The sequence below is a fragment of the Episyrphus balteatus genome, chromosome 3 (genome assembly GCF_945859705.1).
Source record: "Episyrphus balteatus chromosome 3, idEpiBalt1.1, whole genome shotgun sequence".
Classification (NCBI taxonomy): Eukaryota; Metazoa; Arthropoda; class Insecta; order Diptera; family Syrphidae; genus Episyrphus; species Episyrphus balteatus.
Genome location: NC_079136.1, coordinates 91,183,142 through 91,197,269, shown reverse-complemented (window position 1 = coordinate 91,197,269; position 14,128 = coordinate 91,183,142).

Sequence of the window (14,128 nt, the reverse complement as noted above, 5' to 3'; positions counted from 1 at the left end):
ATGGCAAGGTAGTAGGTGATGAAAAGATCTACAACTTATGTATTAATAATTTTTTCACATAACCTCAAAATTTATGTGAAAAATTCAAAAAACCGAGTTTTTGGTTTTTTTATTTTTATCTTTTTCAAAAAAATGTTTTTTTCTACGAAATTTGGTGAAAACTTACCTTATTATGTCCCGAATACACAGTAATTTATTTGATTTAAAATATTTATTTTTTAACCTTTTTTTTACTTAATACCAAAAAAACACCCTAATTTTCAATCGAAAATTCACGTGTCAAAATATCAGCTTTTTTCAAAAAATCGGTGGGTATTTTGTTCGTTAAAATCTCTACTTTCCAATAGTGTAAACAAAAATTCACATTAGTACATTAAAGTGCATGTTCTCAGAAAATGCAAAAAGCTTGAATTCGAAAAATTTTTTATCATTATTTAAAATTTTGGACTATTTATTAAAATTTACACTTTAATTACTCAAAAACCGTAAGATTTTATGTTACATTGATTAATGTTACGGTTCTTGAGTTTAAGTGTAAATTTTAATAAATAGGCCAAAATTTTAAATAATGATACAAAAATTTTCGAATTCAAGCTTTTTGCATTTTCTGAGAACATGCACATCTTCAAGTCGAACTTCATCCAGGTCAAATTTCCGTCTAAATCGAACTTTTTCACTATTTTTAATGAAACCGCTTGTAGCAAAAAGATTGAATAGATGCCTCTTACTCGAATTTCCTATAAACTCGAACCAATTTTTGTGTCCTGTGAAAATTCGACTTAGATAGAGTCGACTGTATTTTGTTTGCTTTTTCAAATTTTTTTTTATTTGATATTTAAAACTTCAAAAAACAAAAGAGCTTTTTTAGTTATTTTTTTTTCAATAGATGTCAGGTAAATATACATGTGATTTCTATATTTTGAGCTTTGTTTACTTTTTTGTACTTTTTCGACTTTGTGTTTTGATGTAGTTCAGTCTTAAGGCAAGTATTGGTTTCGTGTAGAAAAAAAAAATTCTAGGTTTTCATCAAAACCAACATTACGATGATGGAGAAAATAAAAAAAAACGGTTTTCGTCATGGCGTCCGTCGGTCTGTGCGTCTGTGCGGGTGTACGTCTGTGCGTCTTTCCGTCCATCTGTACATCGAGCTTGAGCCTAAACGAATGGATGGATTTGCTTCAAACTTGGCACAGATAATTTTTGCGTAATTTCCTATGTCCGTTTTTTAAACGCATATCTCCCATTCTCCCATATATATCGTTTTCGAGGTATTGCAGTTTTCTCGAAAACAGCTCTATAACGTTTTCGATTAAATTTGGTGTATACGTTATATAGTGGGGCGGCTTAGCAACAAAATCGTGCACTTTGTGATAAAAGCATGAAATTTACATCATAGGTAGTACTCAATATAAGAGTTATTTTGAGATATTGGAACACCTTGTATTCCATCTGTGTTGCACTTGCTTTATTGCATATCATAGTATAAGTAATAAAACAATTTTATTAATATGATACATGATTTCGTGGTATTTCTTAACGCCCGATCGAATAAAACAAATACCAAAATGTATCGACCATCATGAAAAAGTTATTGGACTCTTTATGAATAGTCTTTTACTTAAAGAGCAAGAATCAGAATATTACCAATTATTGCTCTTTGATAAAAAGTGGTAGGCTGATAAAATTTTGTAAGGACGTTTCATATGTGACTTTAAGATACGAAACCATCAAAAGTTAACCTTTTTTTAGACGTTGATTTAAAAATTTTCATCTTCAACGCAAAATCATTCCGAATAATAGTTAAATCAATGTGGTTTTCATTGATTTCACGTTGTTTTATGGTGGCTTTTCCCTCAGTGTAGACAATTAAGACAATTAAGAATGCATTTTCAAAAATTTCTTCCGCATACATTAAGTGCGACATCAACAACAAGTGAAATGTCTTTTTTAGATCTATTCATATCCGAAAACCCAAAGTATCTTGGAGGTCGGGTTGCTGACTTATTTTTATCCAAACATGTTTGGTATATAATGTTTTTTATCCAGTATACACTGATTTAAAGCACGTCCCAAACAAGCACTTGGCTGTCCAATAAGTTATTCTAATATTTCAATGCAAAACACTAATTGCAATTAACCTTCCGTATTCGGTTGAATTTGATTGAATAATGTGTATAAATGATAAAATTAGTTTTTTTTTTTTTAATATAACTTCAATTTATTTTTTTCCATGGAATCAAAAACTTTTTTTCCACTTACACTTCAAACTCAAACAACGTCCTTTAAAACTAAAGTTTCTAACGATCCATAGACTCAACGACTCTTATTTGAATAAAAAAAAATCATTCTCGAAAAAATACTTCTCAAAATGATTTAATGCTGCCTGCGTTTAGTCCAAAATATGTTTTATAAATTAGACCACATGGAGTGTTATTTCACAATCGACTAAAGCTTATCTGACTCTTTGAAGCAATTCACATTTTTGTGTAAAGCAAATTTGGTTTCAGCCTCCACCCACCAATTAGCCTCATGAAACTTTGTTGATTTTGGTGGTCGATTCATTATACCAAGTTTTTATAGGCACAGTAGGGTGGAATGGGTCATGTTTGGCCTATGGGCGGTATGCAACAAGCAAAAGTTTTAAAACTCATTTTTTGAAAGGTATGGAAAAGTTTATAGAAATAAGATATCGATTGTGAGTGAAAGACTTTTTTCAGAAGCTAGATCTGTTTACGAAGTTAGACGTAATCGCTTACATCCGCCGAATGCTGAAAAAGGAGTTTTTATTCACCACACCTTATCATAGGTAAGTAAATTTTAAAAATACTTAAATAACAATTTTTGAATAAAAAGAAAATATTTTTTTGTAAGGTAATAGGAACATTTTGTCTATTTCATATTCGGTATTCTGCCGAATAAGTTGAATTCTCCGGACGAATACCTACAGAAAATAAAAAAAACTTCAATTTTTGTTCAACGTGTCGAATTTGTGATTGCAAAATTAGCAACCATCAACGCCAGACATTAATATCCCACTCTACCCTAAGAACCTACTATATAACTTATATATTCCCAAATAAATTCCTGACCCAAAATTTTATCCTTGAAATTTTTAATGTGCAAATTAGCTTCTTCTGGCAAAGTCCTTAAAAAATAACTTAAGCAAATTATTCGCACAAGTGCCTCAGTAAATCAAACTCAAATTTTCAACAAAGCGAATGAACAAAATACATAAAAAAATGGAACTGTAAATTTCTAGGAAAAAAAAAACAAACAAAAAAAAAAAAAAAAAAAAACAATATCACTACCACAATGTGGGGGTGATTATTTCTTTGTCCGCTTTGGTTCTTTCTATTTTTTTTACTCCAGCACACGACCATATTTTCCATTTTCAAATCCATCATGGTTACATAAATACAATTTCATTTTTTTTTTACTGTGGATAATATCTGGTAAAGCTAATGGTAAGAAACTCGACGCGGTTCTTATCTCCCACATCGTACTGACTTTGGTTATGGGGGAGTGTTTGGAATGTGTTTTTTTTTTTTGTATATCTGGTCTTAGGATTAAGAGTAAAGATGTTTTTCTACATGGAATTTGATGGAGATCATCCACTCAAACCAGGATTGAATGCAGTTATATTGTCTGCGGTGTAGTTGATTTCAATTTTATTTCACAATGTAAATTATTTTAAGTAGATTTCTGTTTTTTTCTCTTCTGTACAAAAAAAAAAAAAATATTCGCACAATTTTGGTTGGCAAACATAAAATTTTGGAATAAATATTCAAAAACATTTTTTTTGTTTGAAAATAATTTAAACGGTAATTTGAAATATTTATACATTAATGTGATCATGTATACTTTTAAAGTAAATAATAGTCAAAATAAAAAATAGAAATAGCTTCTCGTATTTCACAATAAAAGTGAATACCTATAAACAATAGAAATAATAAATAAAAAAAATCGTTTTTGAAATAGCACACTGCGAGTTATTTAATTTGAATGCATATCGTTTAACTGTATACTTTCGCACATTATGCGAGGTTTTGTTGTTAATTGTCATGCCATTTTTTCTTACGTTTTTGCCTTTTTTTGCCTTTTCTCTTGTTATTGCCTTTTTTTGCCTTTTTCTATGTTTTTTTTTTTTAAATCTTTTTAGCGTCTTTAAAGTAATGCCTACACACAAAACACTCAAATACAAACAAAAAGATAACTTACTCAATATATCTATATTAAGGATCTACCTATGCAACTTGTTTGTCTGCTATTGCTACCATTTAATGCCTTCTATGTTCTATTGCGCGGCCGGCAACCGATACGTATCAGGGTTCAAAAGCTAACTTACTCAATTTACAATATTCGATTGGAGAAGTTCCCCAGATTTTGAAAATCAAGAGAGATTTGGAAGCCGCGAAAAGGGCAGTCGCAAAAGATGTTTTTGAGAAGTACAAAACAGTTTTTTTGGGCAATAAGGGACTCGAGAGAGTTGAACAAGTAAATTGAGTAATAAATGGTAACACAAATCAAGAGCTCCCGGCAAATGTTAAAGTGGGTGATGTCGAGTGCTTTAATTAATTAATTAATTTAGTCTTTAGCTCATTTAAAGCACTTATGACGACTTTTCACGAGTCGATTTTAGCCGCGCGATATGTCGCACGATTTGCAGCTTACGTTCACACGAGTTGAAAAGCTTGGCCGCACGGCAAAAATCAACTCGTGAAAAGTCTCCAATAAGGGACAATCGCAGGCGCTTGTTACCTGAAAATTTAAAAAAAACTCATGATTGTTCAAAATTACTACAATTAATTTTTATATTACATGCTTTCTCTCAATAAATGCCTTTTTATGCCTTTTTTAGAGTTTTATTTTGCCTTTTTTTAAGTTTTTAGGTCCACAACATCCTATCCCTGATGATAACATAAACAAAAAATAAAAAAAAAAAAAAAAAAAAAAAAATACTCGGTATTAAATTTATCAGACTTCAATTAAGATTCTTTAATTTTTATTTTAGTAATAAATAAGAAAACTGTGGAAAAGTGGAAACAAAATTTGAAATTTGTGCATTATTCTGAACTTTGAGAACTTTTTCTCAGAAACTAAAGGAACTTTTGAAATAAATGTTTCACAGATCGATAGCTCTATATCTCTTAAATGTCTTTCTTTTATTTTATTTAACATGAAACGAAACCATTAATTTTTAAGACCTTAAAACATCCAACCTAAAGAGAAGTGGACTTGACCCATTATAATTCTGAACGCCTCATAAATGTATAGAAATGGAAGTAGGTACATTCACAATTGCGCTTTTCAGGTAGACGTCAGATTCTACTTCGAAGAAGTTTAGTTTTACTTTGAAGACTTTTAAGGCGTGATGGTAATAATCAAGTTCTTTTATTATAAAAGTTTTTAATTTTGAAGGAGCCAAAAATCGCCAAATTGAAAACTTAAGGAGTCAAATTTTGACAAATCGGAAATCAGAATTTGAAGGAGCCGGAGAAAACTTGAAGGAGCCGGTTTGGCTATAAATAGCCGGTCCTGGCAACACTGGGCCTTACCAATGCTCAAATTTAAAGATTACTTAAATACTTGACGGAAGGAATAAATTTTTTTCGGACCAAAAATAACGGTCCTATACCCATTTCGGATTCGGATTTTTCTCCAAAAGCGGCTCCTACAATTTCGATTAAAAATTAATAAAAATGTTTTTTTTCTTTTTCAAAAATCGTTTTTCTGACTATTTCCCAAATAACAAGTGTAATTTTAATAATTTTTTTTTGTGCTAGCATCACTTATGTTGCCTGCTTACAAATCAAAATTTTGGATTTGAAAAACAATTTTGAAAATTTTTTTTTGAAAAATCAAATTTTGAAATTTTGGTTGTGAGTGCTGATTAACAACTACTACAATATGGCATACTAGCTTTATTTAAACATATTTTTGTTCAAAAATTTATTTAGGTTAAGTAGGGGCAAGACCGTTTTTGTTCTATGCTGTATGAAAAAAAAGTAAAATTGACAACACTTGCAATATGAAATAGATGCATTTTGGTATGGTCGATCACGTCTGTAAGTTTTAGCAATTTCGCTTGAGACGCAGCGCCGAAGAGTTACGGTAAATTTTGTGATTTTTCATCAAATTGCTATCGTTCATGTGAAAAATCAATTGTATTTTTAAAACTGAAAGAATTAAAACTGAATATTCAAAAGTATTTTTTGAGAAAGAAGGAGTCATAAATATAAATCTAAGAAAAAATAATCCAGAGCATCAGAAATGATATAAAAGTGAAAAAGTTAAATCTTCCAAAAAGCTACACAGAGAAAAATAGACCACATAAAATAAAACAAAAACAATAAGATTTCTCTATGGTTTTCATCCAAGAAGGAAACCTTATTAAAACAATCGGGTTTTCCTTATTGTTTTAAAATCTGCAAAAAAATAAAAAAAACGATGACCAGGCTGGGAATCGAACTGGAGACTTCAAATCATTAGTCGCACACCTTACCACCTGAACCAACCTGCCATGAAAATATTGATCGCGATTTTTGTTCTAGTGCTAAGTTGCAAAAAAATCAACTTTTCAGTCAAATTTTAATAAGATTTTCTCATTAAAAATAATAAGAAATCTCCTTAAAAAAACCTTATTAATCGTTGATTTTAATAAGATTTCCTTATGAAATGTATGGACGGTAAAACAATATGGCAATCTGTTAGTTTTTAGCGGGTCATATTTTTCTCTGTGTACTTGCAAATGTTTTCTAGATCCAATCCAAAATATTGTTCAGTTAAGAAAAATGTGTATCTACCAAAAAGCTTGTGCAGGGGTCCAATTCCGCAAGAGTGAGTTTTTTTATGTGAATTTTTCTCTGCCTTGTTCTTAAGGCAATTTACGCGTTTTTTCGTGTACACAAAGGAATTCACTCTTGCGAATTGGACCCTGGAGTGAGAACTAATGAAAATATAGCATAAGTGTATATTGCAAATAGACTGCACTTAAAACAAAAGAAAAGGTCTTTTTACAAAGAAAATTTGACAGGGCGGTCTTACCCCCATGTGGGGGCAAGACCTTTTTTTGTTAGATGTTTTTTCAAAACTTTTAATCTTTTGTTCAATATTTTTTATTTTTGTTTATAATAGTGAGAGTTCCTACATTAGGTTTAGGTATACAATTAACTTAATGAATAAAAACTTTATTTTAATTAAAAGTTTTTTTTTATTGTTTTTTTTTAAAGACAGTCAAACACTAAAGGGGTGGTCTTGCCCCCACTTTCCCTTTAAGAAATTATTTAAAAAAAACAGCTCTAATGGTTTTGAAATTCGTTTTTCTAAAAATACATCTTAATAAAAAAATCACAGTGCATTATTTTCCAGGAGCTCAAATTCACTTTAGATATTGTTTTTTTGCCATTGAAGGACGAATTTAAATTTTTTTCCAAATTTTAATATAAAAAGTTTAAAATTTATAAGCAACTTGCACTTTGAAAGTAATTGAAATTTTTTTTTTTTGTTTTTTTTTACCAGACTTAAAGCCTACAGTAAAAATCTAATTATTCAATAATAAAAGTGAAATAAATATTTAATTAACATTTGTACACTGAACCAAATCCTTACGTAAATACAACGAAAAAATTCGTTGAGCCAACGAAAATTTAATTAATTTTCAGCAGATGAAAAATTTAATTGGCTCAACGAAATGGCTTTCATACGTTAATGAAGAACTTCATCAATCAACGAAAACTGTAGTATTTTAATGAAATTTTTCATAAAAATTTTTGATCGAGAGTTAATGAATTTTTACATCACTTTACGAAATTTTTCATCGATTAACGTAAAATTTAATTAACCACGGTGATATTTTTCGTTAGTCAATGTATTTTTTGATTAATTTATGAAAGAACTTTCGTTAGCTAACGAATTTTTTCGTAAATTTTATGAATATTTTAATTAAATTACGAAAAAATATTCGCTAGCTTACGAAACTTTTTGTTGTATTAATTATTTTTTTTTTAGTAGATTAAAGTATTTATTTATTGGACTTGTTAAATTATTAATTTACAGTCCAAACCAAAAATTTACGTTTCGACAAGGTTGAGCTCACTTAAGTCAACTGATGAGTCCGACTTATCGTGAGACACCTTGTCAATACGCAAATATTTTTTATATTCAGCTCAGCTTACATAGATTTTTAAACAAAAACCTAATGTGAACTATATAAAGCAGGATTCAATTTTTATTCATTAAAACAGAAATGCACCCAAGTCTACGTTTTTTTTTTTGTAAGGCAACGATTTTTTTCGTTAACTGATGTATTTTTTCATAAGCCAATGTAATATTTCATTACTATATGAAGAATTTTCATAAGCTTATGAAGATTTTCGTTAGTTAATGTTGAATTTCATAAGTTAATGAATTTTTTCGTTACTTTATTAAAACTTTAATAAAGTAAGGAAAAAATTCTTATTTTTATTCTTTAAAATGAGTATGAAATTTTTCGTTAATTGATGAATCTTTTCATTGAATTGGATTTTTTGGCACTTAAAAGGGAGAAAAAGTGTATGAAACGTTTTCATTAATTGATGAAGGTTTTCATATTACGAAAAATTACATATTTTCGTTGAGCCAACGAAAGTCTCGTTGGGCCAACGAAAATGTAGTGTATGAAACGATTTTCGTAATTTTACGAAATTTATTATTTTCAGTGTATTAAACAAAATCCAGAGATTAAAAATACTCAGATTCAAAACATAACTTGAAAAGTGAGTTCTGCCATTCAATTCTAAATCAGATGATAAAACAAAACCTGAAAACAAATATTAAATAGTGCACGTAAACTAATGTTACATTTAAGTCTAAGCTTTCAGTTTTTATTTAACTCGTATTTTCCTTAGGTATTGTAAATAAATCAAATAGACTTTCTTCAAAGAAATTCAATAAAATGGATATTGTTATAGAAAAAAAAATATAAACATTTCACTTTCGATGGAAATGCTTTCAAAGAAAATAAAATGTATACCTACATACATTTTTAAGTTCTTTCCTGGGATAGATAAATATCTTCTACTTTCTTTTATATTCCTAGATGCATTTTAATGCAAAAAAAAATTATAGATTCATTCTTTTATGGATAAATGTTTCTGAGTAATAAGATTTTTATTATTCTAGAAATATTGCTTCCAGGTAAAATAAACATAAATTGTATCTATTGAGGATATGTTATAACAAACAGAATTAAATTGAAATCAGTATACCATTACCCATAAAATATAACAATTACTATTATTAAATCTGAAGAAGGCTTCTGATAAGAATGCCTAGAATGTTGTTTTTTATTTAAGGTCAAGTGTATAATAACATAGGTATACCTACTGCCTCTTTAAATGTTTTTTTTTAAACGAACAAAAATTATTGTCAATTTTTAGTTTCCAGTTTCATTTTAAATTATAGTTATGCAAGAAATTTTGTCTTTAAAGAGAATAACATTCAGGAAAGTCTTTATTGTAAAATACTAAAAAACACATCCTTCCTGCGTTGTTTCCAAAAAAAAGTTATTTTTTTTTTGAGAATTTCAACACCTACAATACACTCAAAATGATAATGCTTTCTTTTATTCTACACAATATTTGAAAGCTATTCAGGTGCAAAAAGGAATGTTGAAATAGCCAGAACCTAAAGAAATAATGTTATACAAAGCAAAAACTCATCCAGGAGAGCCTGAGCATTTTGTTGCCACTTTTGAATGAGATACAACACAGTAGACTAGACTCGAGTAGTGGAGTTATACATACATGCATAATTTCAAAGGATATAACAACTGTTGAATTGAACTATTTCTAACAGACTAGGTAGAAAAGCGTTAATATGTAGGTACATACATACTTGTTTTTTCAGTTTTTTTTGTTTTCTTTGTCACAAAAACTCATAGAAAAAATAATAAGTAAAACAACTGACAAAAATATTTTGGATATTTTGAAATATAAAAAACAGAAAACAGAACATTAAAACCTAGTACCCTAATCATAACTAATTTGCTGTATAATGACAAGATTATTTATTAATATTATTTTTTTTTTTAATTTTGACAACAACTTGGGAAGTATTTGAACTTTGGCAACTTCGTTTTCCTTTTATTGTATTATTAAAAAACAAATGCAATAAGTACGCCAAATTGACATTGAAGCATTGCACATGCTTGAATAATGCATTTCAAAAAAATATAAAAATATCAGTTGTAACAAATCCATCTGGAGGCTAATTTAAGAGAGACAATTATTTTTAAAATAAAGCTTTTTTCTACCTACGTGAATTTTTTCTTACCTTAAATTTAAAAAAAAATTAAAAATGGTATAGTTTTTACGAAAATTTGGGTTTCATATGAGGCAACATCAAAATTTCTAAATCCAATACAAAATTTATTGAAATTTAATATTTTTGTATTAAAATAGTCTGTTCATAACAAATTTCTTTAACCAGAACTTGTTTCGAAGTTTGGATCCTAAAATACAAATAATGTTTTCGAATGCAAGAAAACAAAATATGTACATAATTTTGATTGACTCTTTTTTTAATAAATTTTAATTAATAATGGTGAATTACCTTGCATATAGGATTTACTAATAGAGTTTAAAAAAATGATCTATAAAATCGATGGATTCGTAGAACATTTCTAAAATAACGAAGAAATTCAATCCAAAGCGTTTCGACCAGTTACACATTTTCTAAGTGTCTTTAAACAAATTCCCTTAGAATTAATGCTGTGAGTTTTATAAGTTGTCGGTAAACATCGACCAAAATAAGGCGTCTTAGTAAGGGTACGAGAGATCTATCTTATGAGCCCACTGTCGTACCTGGGCGAAACGCTTTGGAGTTAATGTCACTTGAACTTAAAAATTAAAATTTCTAAATATTCCTTTTTTGGAAAAAACAAATAATTTTTCTCCAGTTATGATAAATTCGTGTGGTTACAATTATCCAACATTATTACCAATTATAATTTATCATTATATTACATAATTAATATTATATATGTAATTAAAATTATATTACCAATGATAATAATTATCATTGACTATAACTATATCAGATTAAAAAAATAATCTACATACGCCTAAGTGACCGACCATCTTAACAAAATTTAATAAAAGAAATGTGTCGTTAATTAGTATTAAATCCAGTTGACTTTTTTTTACTATTACCTAATAACTGACTTTTATAAACTTTATAGTTATTCATTCAAAAAATGGTGATAAGTAGGTACTTCCATCGCTAGCTAATTCTACTCCACAATAACCCATGTGTATAAAAAAAAACCTATACCTACCTAAAACTAAGAAGCGGAAGTTGGTGGAACTTTTTATATGTTTTAACTTTACCTACCTTTAGATTACAAATATTACGAGATACACAGCACTGCTGTATAACTTTTTGAGTAATTTTCCCATTTCAGCTCTTATAAAAAATATTAACATGCTCAACTTAAATGATAAAATTTATAAAAAAAAAATGCTTTTAATGGAAACAAAATTAAAATAGATAGAAATAAAGTTTAAGAGTAATATGTAGCTATTTTTTTTTATTAAAAAATAATGTCTCAAACTATTTTTAATTTTTTATTTATTTTTTTTTTTTTGTCAAATATGTAGGTAGTTAAGTTTGGATACAACAATCTGTGGTGAAAGAATAAAAAATATTCTGCATGAAAAGAAAAATATTGGAGTAACTTAAATATTTTAATAATCAATAAATTCCTTGCGAAATATTCAATTAAAGTTGATTTATATTTTATTTCATGGATTTTAAAAGCCCTTTTGGCAAACATTGCAAAAACAAAACGTGAATATTTTTGGAAACTAGAAACATTCCATACATTTTGCTTGCATATTTCTATTATATAGAACCATAAATAGTCAGCATTTTAATGTTAACTTAACTGAATTCAAGATGAAGAAAAAAACATTAAGAAGGAAACAAATTGTTTTTGCTTTGTGGACTATTTGAATTAAATTCTACTTTAATACATATAGCTTGTGATGACCTTTAGTCCAATTAATACGTTTTCCCCAGACACAACATTTGGGCTCATCAGTTGAATGCTCAGGGCCGTGGCCAGGGGGGGGGGTGCATCCAAAAACGCCCTGCCATCAGAAATGCCTTACCTTCAAAAATACCCTTATAAAAATGCAGTACCCTCAAAAATTATCTTACTTTAAAAATTCCCTTCCTTAAAAATGCCCTACCTTAAAACATGCCCGAACTATGAAAATTTCCTTCATACAAAAAACGCTTGAGCTTTTAAAATGCCCTAACTTCAATAAGACTGCACTTAAGAAAATGTTCTTTCTTCAAAAAAGCTGTAGCTTTAAAAATGCTTAACTTATAAAGATCCCGTTCCTTCAAAATTGATCTTGCTTTAAAAATTCCCTGCCTCAAAAATGCACTACCTTCAAAATGTCCTATTTGTGAAAATGTTCGACCTTCAAAAATGCCCCTCTTTTAAAAATGCCATACTTATAAAAAAGGTGTTATATTTCTCCTCTATTAAATTATAATAACTGAAGATATCTCAGACAATAAAAAAAAAATGGCGGATGCCATTTCTTTAATACGAACAAGTAATTCGGCAAACCAATATTCAAATAGGTACTATAAAACACAAAAAAAAAAATCATGTGTGCAGTTCACACGTGTTAGAAGTGAAACCTTAAAAAATCATTTTTCTTGCAAAGAAAATCGAAAAACCTACCTTTTTTTATTCCAACAACCTATAACAAATTTTATATCACCTTTTATATGACGCTTCAATAATGTATGTTTCTACCATGCCTACCAAAAAAATAAGATTTTTTTAAAGCCAACCATGTCGAAATTTCAAAATGAGACTACGGTACTTTATTCACTGGTGGCTGATCTGATCATCATCGGCAACAGATGTTTTGAGGTATTTTTCAATTTTTTCAATTTAAGATTGTGTAACTTGTAGAGCACGTTCTGTTATGTGTGACATATCAAATGAAAGGTAATATTATCAGCATGCGTATTAAAGTTAAATCAAATCACTAACTAAAGAAGTTTTCACTTCAAAAAATTATATCAATAAAAAGCTTATAAAATTTCCTGAAGAATAAAGCCATACTTAAATTTGTATAGTGCACAATAAGTATAAAAAGAATTTATTGAAAACAATCATTTTCATCAAAAAAAGCGAAAAAACACGTATTTTTATCTTCTCACGCTATTAAATCCATTTTCTTCCCTAACAACCTATAACAATCTACACCATCTGAAAGCTTATTAGACCGAGAGCCGGCAGCATATTTTGGCAGTTTTGATATAACCGAAATTCGAGTGTGCACATATCTAGATATGCACCACAGTATATCAACGGAACAAGTCTGGCAGTGATCTTTTTCAGCTTTCCCTTGCCAGACGCATCCAAAGTGCAGCAAAAAATCAATTTTTGGCGTTTTGGTATAACCGAATAAATGATACACCAAAAAATCATAAAAAATCCCCTGATTTCGAATCTGTGGGTACCGCAAGTTTCTTTTTCAGCTTTCCCCCCGCCAGACCGCTTTAAAGCATTTTTAAGTGCATTTTTCTAATAAAAAACCTAATTACTTATTTTCTGTTAGGTATAACGGTATGATGGTAACAAATTAATATTCTATGTCTATTCCAGGTCTAGAAAATATAATTTTTAGCCAGCTATTTTTCAGCCTTCCCTCTGCCAGACGCATCCAAAATGCAGTCAAAAATCAACTTTTGGCGTTTTCCTAGGTATTAACTGAATAAATGATACACGAAAAAATCATAAAAAATCCCCTGATTTCAAAAATGTGGGTACCAGAAGTTTTGTTTCAGCTTTCGGCCCGCCAGACCGCTTTGAAGCATTTTGAAATGCATTTTTCTAATACAAAACCTAATAGCTTATTTTCTTGTGGGTATAACCGTATGATGGTAACAAATTAAAATTCTATGTCTATTCCTGGTTTAGAAAATATAAGTTTAAGCCAGATATTTTTCAGCCTTCCTTCTGCCAGACGCCCTTAAAAGTTTCCCAAACAGGTTTTTCCATAGAAAAAACACCTAGTTTCTGTTTTTTTTCTTATAAAATTGAAATAATATTTTTTGTTTA